The 20,953-nt window shown below is 42.1% G+C and overlaps 1 protein-coding gene across 1 annotated transcript in view; it reads left to right on the forward strand.

Moving 5' to 3' along the window:
- The first annotated feature begins 564 nt into the window (after positions 1-564).
- The window catches only part of sntg1 (syntrophin, gamma 1), a 599,108-nt gene continuing 578,719 nt past the window's right edge, over positions 565-20,953 (forward strand). The window contains exon 1 of the mRNA XM_068032645.1: positions 565-996. The gene's annotated coding sequence lies outside the window, so the exon portion shown is untranslated. The remainder of the gene's footprint in view (positions 997-20,953) is intronic.

A 20,953-nucleotide genomic window follows, 5' to 3' on the forward strand; every position in this document is an offset into this window, starting at 1 on the left:
GCTTCACTTTCCACAGATGCTGCCAGACCTGCTGAGTGAATCCAGCATTTCTTGTTTTTGTGTCACTATTTCCCTCCTACGTTAACACATCAATGTCAGTTGTCTTGTAGGTTCAAAGCAATGCCCTACATTCCAATTCGCATTTTGTTTTAATTATAACATTTAGGTTCAGATACACTGAATGTTACTTAACAAGTAATTTGGATTAATTCTTTTAGGGAAATTGCTAGTTTCCTTTTGTAATTTCTTGTTAAAGTAATCTCTTGTAACCAACGTTTGTTTTGACAGAAAATGGGCTACACCGCCATAAGGCGCGTTTGCAATATCGCCCAACAGCATTGTAAGACGCTGCGACATGATATAGCTTCAATTCAGCATTGTGTTGCTATGTACTGAGTCCCAGCGCTGAGTGGCGGTGTCACATCATTCAGCAGCCTCAACCAGCCATCTCATTCACAGAAGTCCTGCTGATTCACTGCTTCGTACAGTCACACAAGGGGGTGGGGAGAAAGATACAGGCAACACATACAAAAAGAAACAATCGGAAGAAGCAGCTCCAATTGCACCCGTCAGGCTATGGAAAAAGACAAGTTATAGGACTCTTCTTCTTGCTGATTTTAGCTATCTGCCGCTGCTTCGCAAGTCAAACTAATCCGACTGCAATAAGGTCTATCTCATCATTGGCTTTGCACTGGGGATTGCGCTGAAGAAATGTAACAGCTTTTCATTCGGGGAACATCGTCCCGGGTTACATTGGAGCCCACGGCTGGACAGAGGAAGCCACAGTTCTCTGTTACTATGATTTAACCACAGCTGGGAGAGGCTATCAGCCCGAGTTGTTGTGCAGCAAGTTGCCACCGACTGTCGGTGTACGTTATTCGGGTCATGGTGTCGAAGTGGAAAGCCCGCAGTCCGACCCAAGTATAGGTTGGAGTATCTCTGGACCCGCTGTATCAGTGACTGGCGTCAGAGCAACACCTGTTACTCACACATCAGGTAAGATGTTTCTACTGACACCAGTTTGAGAGTTTGTCCACCACATAACTGCCTGTACCCTATGGTTAATGATAGGCGATGAGCATTTCTCGTTTGAATGAAAGCAGTTCCGTTCACCCTTTGCCTTAAAACTCTCTAATGTTTGTGAGAGTGCTGGTGCGCGGTAGAAGAGACACGTCCAAGAAAGAGTTTTTAAATCTTGCAGCTATGATTTAAAGAGAATCTCGATACGCAATGCTTGACTTGTGAATGTCAAACTTTACTGGGAGGAGGACAAATGTGTGTGCGATATAATCCGGCTTAAATACACTCCACTTTGAGATTTCAACCATGGGTCTGTTAAATAGAAATGACGATTAACACAGGGCGTCTGTGTAATAGACAATGATTCGTTTCCAGATGTTTAGATGCACCGCACTTACAATATGGTTGGAAATTGGGGAGTGGATGGAAATAGTTACTTTTATAATCATGCAGGAACAGAGAGCTCTCACAGATGTGTGGAGTGAGCATCGACATTGATGATGTTTGCTGTGTGTCTTTTTCCTTAAATACACGAGTCATATATTCTGAAACACAGAGTAGCTGCAGAAACCCACTGAATTGAAGGAATGTGTATACATGCAGGCTGCAGCGCTGTATTTGCCGGCGGCCACAGAAATATTAATGTCGACATGACATTCACACATTTGTCGGTTATGTAGGTTTTTGCTGTTTTCACGCAGAGTTTCGATGGAAAATGCTGTTCAGAGCAGGTTTAGAATGATCTGCACCTGCAACAGAGCTTCATTGACCTGGGGAATGTTACAGGCATTCACATTATTGATCTGACTGGGGACATTGAATAATACACGCGGGCGCTTAGCGTGAATAAGTCTCGAGAATAACAAAGTGCACAGGTTCTTAAAGATCTTTGCGTGTTTGCTTTCGACTGTAGGAGATTGCGCACTTGTGGTTTGTGTTCGAGAGTTGCTGCTTGTATATTGAATTCTATTTAAAATGGGAAGAGGGACATTGCGATAGATCAAACCATTGCACTTTGCAGCCCAGACAAGCAACAGTTGTTGATGAAGGGGGTTAGAATATTGATATTTCTTTATTAGTTTGCCTCTGCTGTTTTTATGAAGGGTTAGTGTTCCCTGCCGTACAAATTAGAAAGACAAAAATGGCTGGAGACAGAATTAGGTACTTCGACATTAATGAATGTGTGAAAGGTTTCTAACGTTAGATGGGACCAAGAGGAAGCTAGTAGATACATTGACCGATGGAAGACATTTTCCCATTATGAACCTGCATCATCCTTCTCCAAAACTTCACTATACTTTTCAGTTTCCTTTCTGTGTGTCAGATGCTCAATTAACATCTACTAGGAGGCGACAGGGCTTTCAACTCACAGAATGTTACGTTGGTTAAATTTAGAGCAGATTCGGGTAAATTTACAGCAGCCAGGTATAACTTGTATTTACATTGCATGTGAAACGTCCTGGGATATGATAAAGTGCTATCAGCTACTTTTGAATAGTAGTGTTAAGAACAGGAGTAGGCCCTTCAGCCCTTTGAATTGGTTCAATCAGATTATGGCTGATTTGTACCTCAGCTGTATTTACCCACTTTGATCTATCGCTTGCCTCAATATTTTTACCTAACAACAATCTCAGTCTTGGAAATTTCAATTAACGCAGCATCCACAGTCTTTTGGAGGAATGAATTCTACATTTCTACTACCTTTTGTGTAAAAAAAAAAATGCTTTTACTCCTAAATGGTATTTGCTCTAATTTTAAGATTATATCCACTTGATATAGATTCCCACACCAGAGGAAACAGTTTTTCTGTATCTACACAATCTGAATCTCATTATCGTTTTGAAGCACCTCTATGAGATTATTTTCAACCTTCTAAATTTAAGTGAATACAAGCTAACTTCAACCAATTTAGCCTCAAAATTGAACTCTTTGGGCTGAATTTTATTCGGGTGCCGTGCTACTCAGCGGGGTGCCCGCATTCAGTGCCGCTGCAGAGCCCCCATGATATTTTGCGCGGGGGCTCATTTAAATAGTGGAGGTGGAGCGCCCGCCCTGATGATGTGTAGCGGCATCATCTGCGTTCCCAGCAACGCCGTCTGGTGCCACTGCGCAGGCACTGGCACCATTTTTTAAGAGCTTTAAGCCCTTAGAATTATTTCAAATTTTTAAATGGGCAGCAGTGTGAAATTTTTATTAAACAATAAGAAATATGTGGATGGCCCTCCCCCCCCCAATGGTCATTTCAATGGCTGAAATGACCAACACATTCCTTTTACCCTACCCGAACTTTACCCCCTAAATTTATAACATTTGGCCTATAACCCCTTCCCACCATCCCCACATCCAATAAAAATTGATTTCCCCACTCCACCCTTCCTGAAATTATTATTACTCCTCGCTCCCCACCAGGTTCTGGCCTCGGAACTCCATGCCCGGTGGCAGGGGGCTGCACCGAGGTCTCCCCACCGCTGGTGATATGTGGCAGGCCCTTCTCAACGTTGCGGATCGAGGAGGGCCTCTCCCTGCAACATTTTACTGGCCTCCGTGTCATGACCTGCGGCGTCGAGGGGCCAGTAAAATTCATCCCTCTCAGTATCATTCTGCTAAATTTGTATTGTACCACCTCGAAGACCAGTATATCTCCCCTGAGGTTTGCTGACCAAAACTGAGAGCAATACACTGAGATGGAGTCTTGCCAAGGCTCTCTACAACTGAAGTGTCACTCCTTTGTTTCTGAATTCCAACCACCTTGAGATAAAGGCCAATGTGCCATTAGCTGTTTTGATTACTTTTTGTACCTCCACTAGCTTTCAGTAATTTTTTTGCACATGGACACCTTTGCTTCTCCACAGCTCACAATCTCTTACCATTAAGCAATTATTCTGATATGTCTTTCTTGTATCCAAAGTGGATGACCTCACACTTCCACACATTGAACTCCATTTGCCACTATTTTGCCCACTCATTTAATCTGTCTGTCACTTTGTAACTTTTTGCTCCCACTTTCACAGTTTACTGTGCCTGCTAATTTAAGATTATCAATAGGATTGGAGAATAGGCAGAAACTATTCTATGTAGAAAAATGTGAAGTAATGTATTTTGGAAGTAAGAACAGGGACTTAATGTGTCTCCTAACTTGTTACTATAGGTAATCACTGCAACCAGTTTGCACACAATATAATCCCGCATCGAACAATTGAAATAAATTACCTATTAATTTAAATCAAGGAGGACTTTACAGAGTTTTTTCAGGTTTCACTTTCAGCTTTGAAGACCCTAAAATCTTTATATTTACCAATTGAATTCATATTAGATTAGAGATACAGCACTGAAACAGGCCCTTCGGCCTACCGAGTCTGTGCCGAACATCAACCACCCATTAAACGAATCCTACACTAATCCCATATTCCTACCAAACATCCCCACCTGTTCCTATATTTCCCTACCACCTACCTATACTAGTGACAATTTATAATGGCCAATTTACCTATCAACCTGCAAGTCTTTTGGCTTGTGGGAGGAAACCGGAGCACCCGGAGAAAACCCACGCAGACACAGGGAGAACTTGCAAACTCCACACAGGCAGTACCCGGAATCGAACCCGGGTCCCTAGAGCTGTGAGGCTGCGGTGCTAACCACTGCGCCACTGTGCCGCCCATGTTGAGCAGTGTTTTTTTTTACTTTCATTGTACACTTCAAGTTATTAGTTATATATATTGGAGTTGGTAAATAAAAAGCTGTTTGACCGGCAGGACATTTGGAGGTGGGCAGTCAGGTGATGAAGTCTCCAGGAATATGCCCACCAGTGTTGGCAACCCTAATGGATCCAGAGTTTTTCCCTCACCTGTCCTCTTGGTAGTATTCATTCTTTAATGATGAGATGCTTGCTCACATCAGTCTTGATATTGCCTTATAGAATTTTGTACCTATATCCCCATATCTTGCAGTCATGATTCACCTTGAAGTAGCTCTCAGGATTAATCTTTGCATTTCACATAGTAGCTTATAAACCTCTTTAATGCCCTTTGCACTGATTTTCAAGGTGGAAGATTGCTATTTTTTCTAACCTAATAATTCCCTAACCCTCTGACACTAGGGTACAGCTCTCTTTTGTAACACTCTGGATGTTTCACATATGCTTCAGGATCAGAGTTGAAACTAGTACTCAAGATGAACCTTGACCATAACACGATTTAGCTTCAAGATGATGATTTCAGATTTATAAGTGGTAATTTCACAAAACTGCACACCCAGCATGGAGTCTGCATCTCCAATGATTTTCCAACTATTATAATTAATAATTAGAATCTGAAAGGGAGTGATTGTGCTGATGGACTGTAAATTGGAGACACAAGGTGCGATTTTAGAACAGAAGGATTATTTTCCACTTTTATGTCATTATCTCTGTGTTCAAGGAGTGTTATCAACTGAAAAAAACAAACAGCAGAGCGCAGTCACTCTCTCACCCCTATTGTTCCCATTTGGAATTGGAAAATGTCAACAACACCAGTGATATTGTGTTGGAAGCATAAATTTACAAACAATTTAAATGGGAAGGGAAATAATAGAAAGTGTGCATGATTTTAAAGCTGTAAAATAATTTGGTATTAACAGCAATAATTCGTATTTGTAATGAGGACTTCTTCCAAGAGCTGTAAAAAATGCAGTTAACATGCTAACAGTGTCATTTTTGAAAATATGCAATTAAACTCAATATAGTATAGTCATTTTTGGCCAAAAAGTTGATCTTGATAATATTTGCTTTCAACATTAACATATATTAAGCAGTGGGTGACTTGTTATTTTAATGTTTTTTACCTACTGCGATAAACTGTAGTTTAGTCACAACTTAATTGTCATTAAATGCACTTCATTTGTAGTTATCTGCAGGAAATAAATGACAAAGCACTAATACAATGACAAACCAAACTGAGACTGCAGCTTAATGTCATTTACATAACAGGAGAATAATGATATAATGGATTGCAAGGAAATCTCTCTTCACTTGATTGCCCTACCTAACCTTTTTGTGCATCTGCATGCACATTGAAAATTAATATTTAGATATTTAAAGAAACAATAAAGGAGCATTTCTCCATGCTGTGCACAACAACATCTTGCATTTAAAACTAATTTTAATGTTAATGAAAATTCCAAAATGGACATTGAGCAGTAGTAGAACAAAATAGCAAAGAGGCCTTTAAGACTAAGAAGGCAGTCATAGAGGGAGTTGTTGTGGGTCGACCTTAAGAAGTGACCATCTTAAGAGCTGTAAGTAAAGATCACCTGAGAAAGTGATGTCACATCACTCATGACCAGGGAATTGTGGGTGTAGCCCAGCAGAGTGAGAAGTGGCTCATGCAGTAACTATTTGTATATATATGTTTGAGTTAAGTTATAATAAAACCCACATTTTCTTTGGATATTACTTGCAGTCTTGTGAGTCCTACAACAGATCACACACCAAAGGAACAAGTAATGTTACATAGGGGCAATGCTTGGTATATATTTTTTCTGAAGACCACCAAATATTTCATTGTGGCAATGTTTGATTTTTTTCTGAAGAACACACTAAGACAGAATAAAGAACAGCAGGCTGCCTACCTGGAGTGGTTAAAGATCCTGGAGAGCAGCTGGCAGGAGACCCCACAACACTGCATCAAGCTAGGATACAGACAGGACCCCAGGAGGCATTGAAACTTTGTGAATACAGCAGGAAAATCGCCAGGAGATCAGAGCTCTCAACTAATTAGGTAGTGGGTTGAAAAATTTGAAAAGCAGTAGCAGAAGCAATTACTATTTTAGTTTACTTTTTTTTTGCTTTGTGGGCAGGGCCTAAGCCAAAAATTGTGGTAGCCATTCGGAGCTCCCATAGCTGCACTGCAAGTTTATCATTCCCATGCACGTCATTGGAGAACCATTGTGGGCAGTCAGTCTGGACATAGTGGGTTGCACCATAGATTCCCATTTCTTTAAGTATATGTCCTTCAGTATATGGATGGGCAGAATATTTGCACTTGCTTCAGTGTCGATTTCTACTCTGAGCTTATGCCTGCCATTATTCTGTGGACATATAATCCCAATCATGGCGAATGCCTCAGATTGTGTGATAACATTGACATGTTGATCCAAATTAACATGTGAAATGCTTGCTCACTGTTCGCATGAGTGTACTCTTCATCCATGTCCTCCTGGCAATCTGTCTCTCTGCTGACCAGATGTACCTGCTTGGGCTTTTGTTGTATGTTGGCATACCTCTTGTTCTGTTTGCCATCCTGTCTTGCAGATATTCTCTCTGCATGTGATCTGCCACCATTCCTGTGTGCAGTATCTGAGTCTGGCCTTCTACACCGCCTTGCCAAATGTCCTTGCATGCCAAAAGCTTTGCACTGGTCCTAGTATGCCAGACAACTGTGAATTGGGTGAGTCAGACTACATTTGCCACCAGGCGTAGCAGACTTCTGAACCTTGGTTACCATACCAATTGTTGTAGCTTTCCCCAATGCTTGTAACTGTTGGTGCACAGCCATGATGGCTTCAAATTTCCTTCCAGCATTAAGTATTGCATCTATAGTGTGCCCTTTCCTCTTTTCTAGCAGGTCTTTTTGAAAGGCTTTGAGTGGGGTAGATGCAATTACTAGCTGTAAAACCCATTCTGTCAGTTCGATATCTGCAAAGTCACAATATTGAGCTTTGTCTTGGCACCTTGCAACAAACTGGTCAATGGACTTGTCTTACCTATGTCAGTAGGCCATAAGCTCAGCCTATGTACTCAGAAATTTAACTTCACCTTCAGTTGCTGCTACAGGAATGTCTATAGCTTGCTAGGGTCCTTCTGATCCTCAGATGACAATCCTGATGTATTGATCTGTTGCAAGCCTTCATTGCTCAGTGCAATCTTAATCTTTGTACTTTGTTTCTCTGGCAAACTTACTTCTTAATCCAGGAAACACGGTTCCATTCATTGTCAGAACAATTTAAATTCAGACTCTCTGTCTGATACCTTCCAATCTATAACTGGACATCTGAAAGCCATTGTTCTAATGAACCTGTTTTTTCATAAATATAGGACTTTTGTACAGGTTTTTGTTTTCACAGACACACTTCTTTGTTTCTTGTTTAGACAGATCCGTTATCTGCAGGCCTGCCCCTTTGAGAGTGAGACACAGCTGCTTTCTTTTTGCATAGTTTGTTTTTTTAACAGTGAACTTTTTTTAACTGTTCTTTTTCTGCAGCCAGTTGCACCTTGCAGTACTGGTAGCTGCCACAACCAGGCTTTCTCACTGTGCTGTGGACCTCCAGTGAAGCTGTAATTTTTAAAACACCGTGTTTTTAGCTCCTCCTTAGTGAATCCTTGTTCATTGTTCTAATTGTAAGGCAAAGAAGTCAAACAGGTTTCCTTATATTTAAACAAGAAAGATAGAAGTTTATTAATCTTAAACTCTAATCCGGGTAACGACTACGAATATGCGATGCAATCACGCTAGCATGCATACACGATAAACACACACGCAGATAGAGACAGAAAAAGTAGAAGGAATAAAGGGGAAAAGTTTCAGGCAATATCTGGTAGTTACAGTCCTTTAAGTTCAATATGGAGTCTTGAAATTTGTCGGGGCCCGATTCACGCTTCAACTTGTTCCGATATAGGAGTCTTCCCTCTCTTGAGGTTTACGTGTCTTCCGTGGGTCCGGTGAGCTTGGGAGAAAGTGAGAGAGAGAGACAGCCAGGCGAGAGACTTGCTTGTTTCAGCTTCAGTTGCACACTGCCTTCTGAATTCAAACTGTCCTGTGGCTAGTTCAAAAAAACTTGGGCCAGCCAGTTAGTCATGTGACCTGTGGATTGTATCATCTTAGTAGGGCCTGGAATGCACTTCCTTACACCTTCAATGTCTGGTGATCAAAATCCATTTGGGTTAATTCGAGCAGGGAATAGCCCTTTGTCTCCACAAGCAACGTCTTAGTCTGCAAATGTCCTTCTAGCCCAGTGTCTGGTAATCTTCAAACAAGCAATTTCTTCACTCCAGCAACAGTTTAAAATCAATATTCATATGACAATATTAATATGCCTCATTCTTGGCAGGTAGGGGTCTGCATGACAGTAGTGAGAGAGGACTTGCATGTATTTCTTGCTTTTCGCATTCTTATGATATTCCATGGACCTTCACAGCAAATTGTTCTTGATTTGTAATCACGTGTTTTATTTGAGCAAACACAGTAGCCAATTTGAACATAGTGAATGCTGACTAGGAGAATACATAATTTCTTTACGATATCCTTTACCCCCAACTTAATATATAGACTGACACTCAGTTTATTATGTCATCCAAAAGACAGCAACTTTGACAATGTAGCACTTCCTTAATTCTGTACTGAATTGCCTGTTTGGATTATGTGTTTAAGGCCTAGGGCCAGAATTTTACGCCACCCCAAAGAGCCGGATGGTGGCGTGGGGGGTGGCGTAAAATGAAGCGGGAGGCTTTCCCGACCCGCTTCCGCCTCCACCCTCCTTTATGTTGGGTGGGGGGAGGGGGTGAATAATGGCTTGCCTGCCCCAGGCCAATCAAGGCCCTTAAGTGAGCACTTCAAGGCCTTCACCCGCCTCCACGCAGATTTTACACATGGCAAGCGGGCATCCTGGAGCCGGGAAAAGCTGCCTGGGGAAAGCAGGCGGCTTCCTATCGTCTTGGGTGGGTGGCCTGCTCATCGGGCACAGGGTGCCCAATGTAGGGCTGCTCCCACTACTCCAACCACACCCAAGACCCAACATGCCCCCCCAAACGACCACCCTTGCCTCACCGGGGCCCGACCGATTACCCCAGCAAGGCAACCAAAACTTACCTGCCTTCTCGGCTCCCAGGCATCTTCTGTGCATGCTGGCCTGCAGTCCCAGCAGTGGCCACTGCTCCCAGTGGCGCTGCTGGGACTAAGAACTGCCAGCCCACTGATTGGCTGGCAGCTCATTGAGGCGGGACTTCCTCCCCAAGCGGGTGGAAGTCCCGCCTCGGAACAATTAAAGCCAGGGGACCTATAAAATATGGAACGGATCCCCAGGCAAGGCGAAGCGGGTTCACCACCGAATTTTACATCGAAGGCCGGCTCTTGTCCAGCCACCATAAAATTTTGTCCCTAGAGTCGGTCCTGAACACACAAGTGTCTTACTCAGAAGCAAAAGCATTCCACTGAATCAAGCTGACGTGTAAGGATGAGATTCCATGTGGGAAGAAAAGCAATGAATTCATAGAAAAAAGATGCAAGGGAATTTAGATAATGATTGAAATCACTAAGAATAAGATGTTGTTTGGTAAAAAGTTTAAAAGAGGACAGAATCTCAATAGGAAAATTGCTGTGGTGCTCAGGAGGATAGTAGAAAATGAGAACATTAAAGTAGAAGGGAGAGGGGTGCCAAAGAATGCGTGTTCAAACAAAAAGATGCGATGAGAGCATGGTGGGAGGCCAAGATGTGATCTGAAAATGAGAGCTACAGCATCATCCTAACAATTTGAGCAGTGGATATGGTAGAATTGATAAAGGATGGGTTTATAATTCTATTACACAGTGCACGCAGGGGAAATCTTCCCCCAGTCTAAGCATTTTTCCTTTGAATGCCTTAGTTCTACATATAACTTGAGATAAAAAACAATATTCTGAGGTGAAAGACTGGACCGGGAAAGGAGGGAAAAAACCTGTTTAAACAGTTAAAAATGCAAGACATTGTATTTGTCCAGTATATTTTTCTACCAGCAGGACAGAATGTTTAGAGTCATACAGTTATACAGCACAGAAACAGGCCCTTCAGCCCACCGTGTCCGCACTGGCCATCAAGCCATTCTATTCTAATCCCATCTTCCAGCACTTGGCCCGTAGCCTTGTATGCTATGGCGTTTCAAGTGCTCATCTAAATACTTCTTAAACGTTGTGAGGATTCCTGCCTCTACCACCTCTTCAGGCAGTGCGTTCCAGATTCCAACCATTTTTCCTCAAATACCCTCTAAACCTCCTGTCCCTTACCTTAAATCTATACCCCCCTGGTTATTGACACCTCTGCTAAGGGACAAAGTTTCTTCCTATCTACCCTATCTTTGCCCCTTATAATTTTGTATGTCTCAATCAGGTTCCCCCTCAGCCTTCTCTGCTGTATGCAAAACAACCCTAGCCTATCCAGTCTGTCTTCATAGCTGAAATGCTCCAGCCCAGGCAACATCCTGGTGAATCTCCTCTGCATCCTCTCCACTGCAATCACATTCTTCCTATAGAGTGGCAACCAGAACTGTACCCAGTACTCCAGCTGTGGCCTAACTAGCATTTTATGCAGCTCCATCATGACCTCCGTGCTCTTATATTCTATGCCTCTGCTTAAAAAAAGGCAAGTATCCCATATGCCTTCCTAACCACCTTATCCACCTGTGCAGCTGCCTTCAGTGATCTATGGACAAGTACACCAAGGTCCCTCTGACCCTCTGTACTTCCTAGGGTCCTACCATCCATTGTATATTCCCTTGCCTTGTTAGTCCTCCCAAAATGCATCACCTCACACTGCTCAGGATTAAATTCCATTTGCCACTGCTCTGCCCATCTTACCAGCCCATCTATATCGTCCTGTAATCTAAGGCTTTCCTCATCACTATTTACGACACCACCAATTTTCATGTCACCTGCGAACTTACTGATCATACCTCCTATATTCACGCCTAAATCATTAATGTACACTCCAAACAGCAAGGCTCCCAGCACCCATCCCTGCGGTATACCACTGGTCACAGGCTTCCACTCGCAAAAACAATGTTGGACCATCACCCTCTGCCTCCTGCCACTAAGTCAATCTTGGATCCAATTTGCCAAATTGCCCTGGATCCCATGGGCTATTACCTTCTTAACCAATCTCCCATGTGGGACCTTATCAAAAGTCTTTCTGACGTCCATGTAGACTACATCAACTGCTTTACCCTCATCTACACATCTGGTCACCACCTCGAAAAATTCAATCAAATTTGTTTATTTGCCATAATAGAAACATTTAAGGATAGCGATCACTGTCAGTGATGTTAACACACTCATATCAAGTTCTTCTGTCTGCCATTTTAATTGAGATGTTAACTCATTTAAAATAATTTTTACCTTCAATGTCTTTAATAAGAATGCTGCTACAGTAAAATACTCAGCGAATATGTTATATGTACAGCATACCTCGTATATTTTGACACTGGTAGATGTCAAAGAAACAAACATGCCAAACATGTAGTGCTGTCATGGTAAAATGCTGGGAATGATGTTTTACTGTTTATATAAACGGGGATCATACAGTGTCAAGATTAGCAGCAATATGATATATCAATACTACTTGCATTAGGAACTAATGCTTTTAAAAAATCTTCTTTCAGATAATGTTTCCAATAGTTCGGATACAGTGACATTTCCAAAGGAAATTGGTCCTGGCTGTTCCAATGATGGTGCATTATTGGAACACTTACTCACTGATTGATAACAACCCTTAAAACTTTCTTACAGAACAATACTTTTTTTGTTTTGAGCTGATCATGACCAATACATAGTAGAGTAGAGCCACACACTCCTTTTATTCTAGAATTGAATTCAACCTCTATGTCCTATCTATCACCAAAAGAACAACAACTTGGATTTATACAATACCTTTCAATGCAGAACAATGTCCCATGCACTTCACGGAACCATGATCGGACAGAATTGATTTTGAGCCAAAGACGGAGATAATTGGGTTACTTACTTTTATTATTGGAACATTGCCTGTCTCTGAATCAACCTTATTCTCACTGCCACTGAAATCCTTAACCATACCATTACCATGTCTGGACTGGATTTCTTCAACGTCCTTCTTGCCAGTCTCCTGACCTCCACTGTCCATAAAGCTCAAATTGTGTAATACTCCATATCCTCCGTGCTGTTCCACACTAAGGCCTATTTGCCTATTACCCTCATGCTCATTGACCTACACCAGTTCAATTTAAAATCCTCGTCCTCATCTCCAAATTGCTCAAACCTACCGAGGCACCCTTCGCCATTCTTGTGTCTCTATTTCTAAAGTTGGCCTCCGATGCATCCCCCTACCATCTGACCTACTCCTGGAATTCCCTTCCAAAATCCTCTGCCTCTTTACCACCCTCCCCGACTTTAAATGGGTAAAAATCAGCAAGAAGGGGCAGAGAGCTTTAGGAAGGTAACAGGGCACTCATTATGCATTGATATTAAGGAAAGATAGAAAAAAAAGTTAAAGCTAAAAGTATTATAGCTGAAAGTAGAGCATTTACAACAGAATATGTGAGTTAATAGCACAGATATAAATAAATAGATTTGATCAAATAACCAGTACAGAGGCATTGTTGCAGAGTGACCAAGGTTGGGAACAAAGTATTTTAGAAGATGTGAGTTTTCAAAGGAATAGCCAAAATGGAAAAAGGAACTGTGGGGGGGTGCAGGTGGTGGTGGCTGCTGGGGTGCAGGGTAACCCTGACAACAAAGGCTAGGATAAAGGCAGTTGAGAGAAAGGATCTTAGCTCAGAAAATCATGATGTTGAAACAGTTTAGGCAGAGCTAAGGAACAGAAAACATTGGTGGGGGTATCTTATGGGTCCCCGATCAGTAGTTGTAGTGTCGGACAGTGTATAAATCAGGAAATTAGTAAAGCATACAACGAGAGTAATATGGTAATCATGGGGGACGTTAATCTTCATTTAAACTGGGCAAACCAGATTTGCAACAATAACTTAGAGGATGAGTTCATGGAATGCATTCAAGATAGTTTTCTAGATCAGTATGTTAAGAAACCAACTAAGGAACTAAGTATTGTGCAATGAGACATTAATTAATAACAGTAGTAAAGGAGCTTCCGGGGACAATGATCATTATATGATAACATTTCATATTGAGTTTGAAAGTGATTTAGTTAAGCCTAAATCTCTGGTCTTATATCTGAACAAAGCAAACTAAGTAAGTATGAAGGATGATAAGATAGATTGGGAAATTAGATTTAAAAATTAACAGTTGATTAATAGCATTTAAAGAAATAATTGATAATTCCCAACAACTATACATTCCCATTAGGAATTAAAAACCCCACGGGAAAAGTGGTCCAAACTTGGCTAACAAGAGAAGTTAAAAATAGTATTAAATTAAAGGGAGGGGCTTATAATGTTTCCAAAAAGTAGTAATCCTTCCAAGGATTGGAAGGTGTATTGAGGTCCAAGCATTGATCATTGCGGTACCCCAGCAGTTATAGTCGACAACCCAAAAATGACCCAGTTATGCCTATTTTCTATCCATTAACCAATTTTCAATTCATGCTAATATATTATCCCCAATCCCATGAGCCCTAATTATGTTGTGTTGCTTCTTGTGTTGCACTTTATCAAAATGTGGTATTCAGAGCGACCTAGGTATCCTTCTACATGAATCACAAAAAGTTAACATGCAGGGACAGCAAGCAATTAAGCATCAGTTGCTGCTTTCCCTCCTTGCAGGAGAAGAGAGCACATAAACCCGGGGAGAGGCAGAGAACTGGGGGGGAAGGCTGGTGGGTACCTTCCAATGATAGTCAACTTGATGGTCACTGGCAGTGTGTGCCCAACTGGTCCACTGGGAAGGAGATCTTGTTCCAGGAGGCTGCAGATATCAGCCACGACTTGCCGTGAGACCCTGAGCCTCTCTCTCTCTCTCTCTCTCTCTCTCTCTCTCTATACACATAATAATCAGGGAAAAAAATTTTCAGCTGGTGGCCAGGGCTACCGCCTCCATATTAAATCCCAGCAATTGTGTGCAGTGCCATGGCAGATCTCTTACTATATGAAGTTTTGTAGCTAGCATGTGTCTGCCATATTTTCAAATGCCACATTCCAGATGCCACTTCAAAGTGCCAAAAGTCAGTCATTTCCTGCTGCTCTTTTAGCTTGATAACCTGATGGTTCTCCAAGGTCAGCAGCTAGGAATTTACAAGAGCCTGGCAAGCTACAGTGGCTTTCCTCAAGCAATTGCCTATAATTGACCTCTGGGGAGTTCAGACCACTTTCCCACAGGGAGAACTTGAGCTGTGCCCTTAAAGAAACCGGCCAGGTTAAATACAGCTCTATCTTAAGCACATGAATATAAATGTGCTGCAGTCAACCCATCAGCAGTTTTAGACTTTTACAAAAATTCAGTCAAAAGTTGGGATGAAATAGTCTGCTAAACAAAATAAAATCTGCACACTATGTTTGGTAACAGCAAGCTACTTTTGATAGTTATTTTACAACCTTGCTAGTGTATTAACCCTGTACTATATTTTCTGTTTCTATGAAGGCACTTCTATGGGATCAGTATAAGTCACATTGAAAGCTGAAAAGCTTTAACATTTGCAGGTTGTGTGCATGAATGATGGCCAGATATGATTTCATATCTAAAGAAGGAATATCAGCTGTGAGTTTGGCACTTTCTTTGGCCCAATTGCTTATATTGATTTCTGCTTGTACATGCCCATTTTTCCATTCTGGAGTATGTTAATAAGGTTGGCAGGAAACTTGGGTATAAATAGACATGGGCAAAATTGTGCATACAATTTTGGATGTAACTTGCCAATGAAGCTGCCACAGGAAATGTCAGCCCATTATCATTTCCCCCGAATACATAGATAATTAAATTGAATCAACCTCTGTGTTTTCCGCTACCAACTATGGACCCCAATGTTTCTGGTATGTCATGCAATCCTTGTCAAAGTTTAAACTGGTCAGATCTGCTTGGTTACTTTTGAAATATGTCTTATATGGCTAATTTGCTCGTATTTAATTGGGCGAAATTTTGTGTAGAGATAACAGTGAGACTATCAGCACTTACTGTTGTTTTAGTGTAAATTAGACAGCAACGTTTGGTGATTGCCCATTCACAGTTAAACGTGGGAATCAGGAAGTTGTTGTCCAAGATTCCCAGCTGCTTCAGAGGCTGAAATACAGTGGATTCTCGCTGAAAGATTCAGCAGTAGAATCCATATAAGGGCATGAAGTTGCGGTATTTGTGTGATATATACACACTAAATTCATCAGAAAAATTTGCAGCTTGTCCGTTCCAGTGTAAGCAAAATTTTAACTGTGTGATCAGTCTGCCAAACAACAACTTTGACACTGAAAATTAACTTTTACAAATGTGGACTCTTGTTGCTTCAGATTTTTATCACTGTTGGAGATTTTAAAAGGATTTTGTTGAGTGCTTCTTTCGGTCTTATTTATCTCTTTCTTAATCCCATCTTTCTTTCCCTCTCATTATTTTACTTTCTACACCTGATTTGACATTGAATTAAATATTCTAACTGACACTGGTTCAGACTCTTACGCTGCTCATTAGTGATTCTTCAGTGTGAAGGAGAGACACAGTTGCTAGCCCTATTCACACATCCTGGATCCTCTATGGCTGCACCATTTTGGCTCTCTAAATCACAATAAGTTCTGGTGTAAAATCTTATAGAAAATCTGTGGGCAAGAGCAAGTGTGATGAATGGCTGGCACTGTTCGTTCACCACTGGGAGCAAAATCAGGGCCAGGATTATTTTCATACTATTTACGCTGCTGTATTATTCATGTTTGTAATTTCAAGTTTGCAGGTAATATTTTATTGTATTATTTTTTTTATACTGTTGATCATTATTCCTCTTGATTTTGCCAACAACACTCTATGGAAACTAGCTCATGCCAGCAATATCAAACTACTCTGTGCAATATTTTAAGTAAATAAGTCATTTCCTTAAAATGGATGTGCACTTCTGTAATACGAATACAAAATATTTTGACACATTACATATTTTGACACATGTATAATACCATCTCAGTTGCTTTCTTGTATGCATTTATGCCTGTCATAGGCAGACTAGAATCTATCCGCCTTTGGTTGTCCTTTATCTAAACACTAGTCACTCAAGCACTGTGGTATGTTTTCTTGGATATCTAATATTTGTAGTAGCTGTCTCAGGAAGACCACTTGAGAATGTCGCAAAATGTATGGAAATATGCTTAAGTGTTGAGAAATGGGAAACAATTTCTTCTAAATAATTATACTTTGGTATGAGATCTATAATACAAGTAGATTAAAAATTACTCTTTTGGAAATGTTAATTTATATTTTGATAAAAATGTTTATTTTAAGGCATTTATTGAAAGCTGGATGAAGGAGCCTGAAAATGCAATCAGTTACCCACTCGTACATTCATTCACATATATCACTCCTTATTCACTCACTCGCAGAATCACTCACTCAGTCAGCCACTCGCATACTCAGTCACTTATACCCTCACTTGCACAATTACTCATAGAAGCACTTATTCATTTACTCAGACTCACACAGTCAGAACCGCATTCATACTCGCACAGTCACACATTTACTCACTTGCACATGAAATCACTTTCACCCATGTAATGACTCTCTCATTCATTCACTTCATACAATCACCCTGTCTCTCATACACATTCATTCAATCACTCACCAATTCACTCTCATGCACATGCATACAGTGCACCATCAGTCACTGCTCCCTGTCTTTTCTTGCCTGCCTCTTCTCATACTGAAGTTGCTTTGCCATGTATTTTTCATGGGGAAATAACAGAAATAGCATTTGTGAAAACAAGGCATCTGTGAACTCTTCACTAAAGGTTGGGAGATTTAGCAGACTTCTGCCGTTGCTCAGAAGGACTCTCTGAACAAGAGCTCAAGGGAATGGGTGCCTTGGCAACAATTCTCTAGTGGCTGCAAATTTGTGTATATTTATGTGATGGTTTCCTTGAGGGATCATCATCTCTGCATAAAGCTACAGTTAGTTACAGGTCTGACTAGCCAAAGATGCGTGATCACAACAAACAAACAAACAAGAACAAAGAACAGTACAGCACAGGAACAGGCCATTTGGCCCTCCAAGCCTGCGCCGATCTTGATGCCTGTCTAAACTAAAACCTTCTGCACTTCCGGGGTCCATATCCCTCTATTCCCATCCTATTCATGTATTTGTCAAGATGCCTCTTAAACGTCGCTCTTGTACCTGATTCCACCACCTCCCCCGGCAGCAACTTCCAGGCACTCGCCACCCTCTGTGTAAAGAACTTGCCTCGCACATCCCCTCTAAACTTTGCCCCTCGCACCTTAAACCTATGTCCTCTAGTAACCGACTCCTCCACCCTGAGAAAAAGCTTCTGACTATCCACTCTGTCCATGCCACTCATAACTTTGTAAACCTCTGTCATGTCGCCCCTCCACCTCCGTCGTTCCAGTGACAACAATCCGAGTTTATCCAACCTCTCCTCATAGCTAATATCCTCCAGACCTGGCAACATCCTGGTGAACCTCTTCTGTACCCTCTCCAAAGCTTCCACATCCTTCTGGTGGTGTGGCGACCAGAATTGTACACAATATTCCAAGTGTGGCCGAACTAAGGTTCAGTACAGCTGCAGCATGACTTGCCAATTTTTATACTCTATGCCCTGACCGATGAAGGCAAGCATGCCGTATGCCTTCTTGACTACCTTATCCACCTGCGTTGCCACTTTCAGTGACCTGTGGACCTGTATGACCAGATCTCCCTGCCTGTCAATACTCCGAAGGGTTCTGCCATTTACTGTATACTTCCCACCTGTATTAGACCTTCCAAAGTGCATTACCTCACATTTGTCTGGATTAAACTCCATCTGCCATTTCTCCGCCCAAGTCTCCAACAGATCTATATCCTCTGACAATCCTCATCACTATCTGCAACTCCACCAACCTTTGTGTCATCCGCAAACTTACTAATCAGACCAGCTACATTTTCCTCCAAATCATTTATATATATATATACTACAAACAGCAAAGGACCCAGCACTGATCCCTGCGGAACACCACTAGCCACATCCCTCCATTCAGAAAAGCACCCTTCCACTGCTACACTCTGTCTTCTATGACCGAGCCAGTTCTGTATCCATCTTGCCAGCTCACCTCTGATCCCTTGTGACTTCAGCTTTTGTACCAGTCTGCCATGAGGGACCCTGTCAAAGGCTTTACTGAAGTCCATGTAGACAACATCCACTGCCCTTCCTTCATCAATCAACTTCGTCACTTCCTCAAAAAACTCGATCAAGTTAGTGAGACACTATCTCCCCTTCACAAAATCATGCTGCCTCTCGCTAATAAGTTCGTTTCTTTCCAAATGGGAGTGAATCCTCTCCCATAATTTCCCTACCACTGACGTAAGGCTGACCGGCCTGTAATTTCCTGGATTCTGCTTGCTACCCTTCTTAAACAAAGGAACAACATTCACTATTCTCCAGTCCTCTGGGACCTCACCTGTAGCCAATGACGATACAAAGATTTCTGTCAAGGCCCCAGCAATTTCCTCCCTTGCCTCCCTTAGTATTCTGGGGTAGATCCCATCAGGCCCTGTTTTTCAAGACACCCAACACCACCTCCTTTTTGATATCGCATAGGGATAGATCCTAAAAAATGCAGAAAGTGCAAACATACTTGTCGAACATACTTCCTCTGATTCTCCTCCTTCAAAATCTGTAAGAACTGAGGAGCATCCAGAGCAATCCATTTAGAGGCAGCAGAGTCCGAAATATTATTTGAAAAACAGGCTGAGTCAGCAGAAGTGGTAAAGCAGTAAGAAGCATGTTCTATCGATTTAAGAGTCTTTGGGCAGAATTATAACTGCCAAGGGGAGGTGAGTTCTGGTACGGGCAGGGGGTTAAATCCCCAAAAAGTGGTGTTGGGAACCCAACATGACCTGGCTACTTCCAGGTTTAACCCGGGCAGATTTGCAGGCGAGTGGGGAAGCCCTATGCAGCTGCCGGTAAGTAACTAAAATATGCAAAGAGCAGTTCACTGTAAATTTAACTTAGCATTCTGGCTTTAACAACTAACACATGGGTTTCCTGAGTTGTCTGCAACTCACCAGAGTCAATGAGGCGAGAGTACAGCGGGGAATGATTGCTCAATGAAATTGATGTGCTAGGAAGCCTTTAAAGAGTGAAATTGCAAAGCTTGTGGCCAGCCTCAGTGAAAGGCTTGTGCTTCAGGATTAGTTCTGAAAGCCTGAATTCACTACTTTGAGGGTAATTTCCAACTTTTTGGAAGTACTTACATGCCTTGGCGTTTACTCACCTTCATCCCAACTTTCTTGTTGTCAGCCTTCACAGCAGCATGGGAGCAACTTACGCAGCAGTAGCCTGGATCTCCGATGAGGAGCAACAGAAGCAGCCACACCTGCAGCAGCAGCATCAGAAGCCACACCAACAGCTGCAGCACCAACATCAGTAGTAGAAGCAATGACGGCAAGAGCACCAGCTGAAGCAACAGTACCAACAGCAGCTGTCGTCTTCATAGCCACATGCTATTCCATAAGACAGAGGGATGGTCAGACAGCTGCAGCTTGAGGGAGGTGATAGCTCTATACAGATCAGCTTCCTCAACATGACTGAGCCTCAGGAGGCTCAGTCTTTCTTGGCAGGTGGTTGCTGACATCTACAGCCTCCTGGAAGAAGACCTGCTTCCAAGAGGACCAGGTGCACATGCATTGCCAATGGCCATCAAAGTCACTACTGTCGTGAATTTCTTCATCTCTGCCTCCTTCCAGAAATTAACTAGTGACATCTCAAGGACCTCTCAGTCTGCTACCTGTAATTTAGCATCTCACAGGTCACCGATTCCCTGTTCTCCAAGCCCACCAATTATGTGAACTTTGCCACGGATGAGGCCAGTCAAACACAGAGGCTGTTGGTTTTGCTACAGTGGCTAGATTCCCACAGGTGTAGGGAGGATTGCATGCATGTAGCAATCAAGGTGCCTTCAGATCAGCCTGGGGTCTTCATCAATTGCAAGAAATTCCACTCCCTCAACGTCCATTTAGTTTGTGGCCACCATGTGTGCACTAGGCATCAAGGGAACTGCCATGATTTATTCATTCTGCAGCATTGACATCT

The sequence above is a fragment of the Heterodontus francisci genome, chromosome 5, assembly GCF_036365525.1.
Source record: "Heterodontus francisci isolate sHetFra1 chromosome 5, sHetFra1.hap1, whole genome shotgun sequence".
Taxonomy (NCBI): Eukaryota; Metazoa; Chordata; class Chondrichthyes; order Heterodontiformes; family Heterodontidae; genus Heterodontus; species Heterodontus francisci.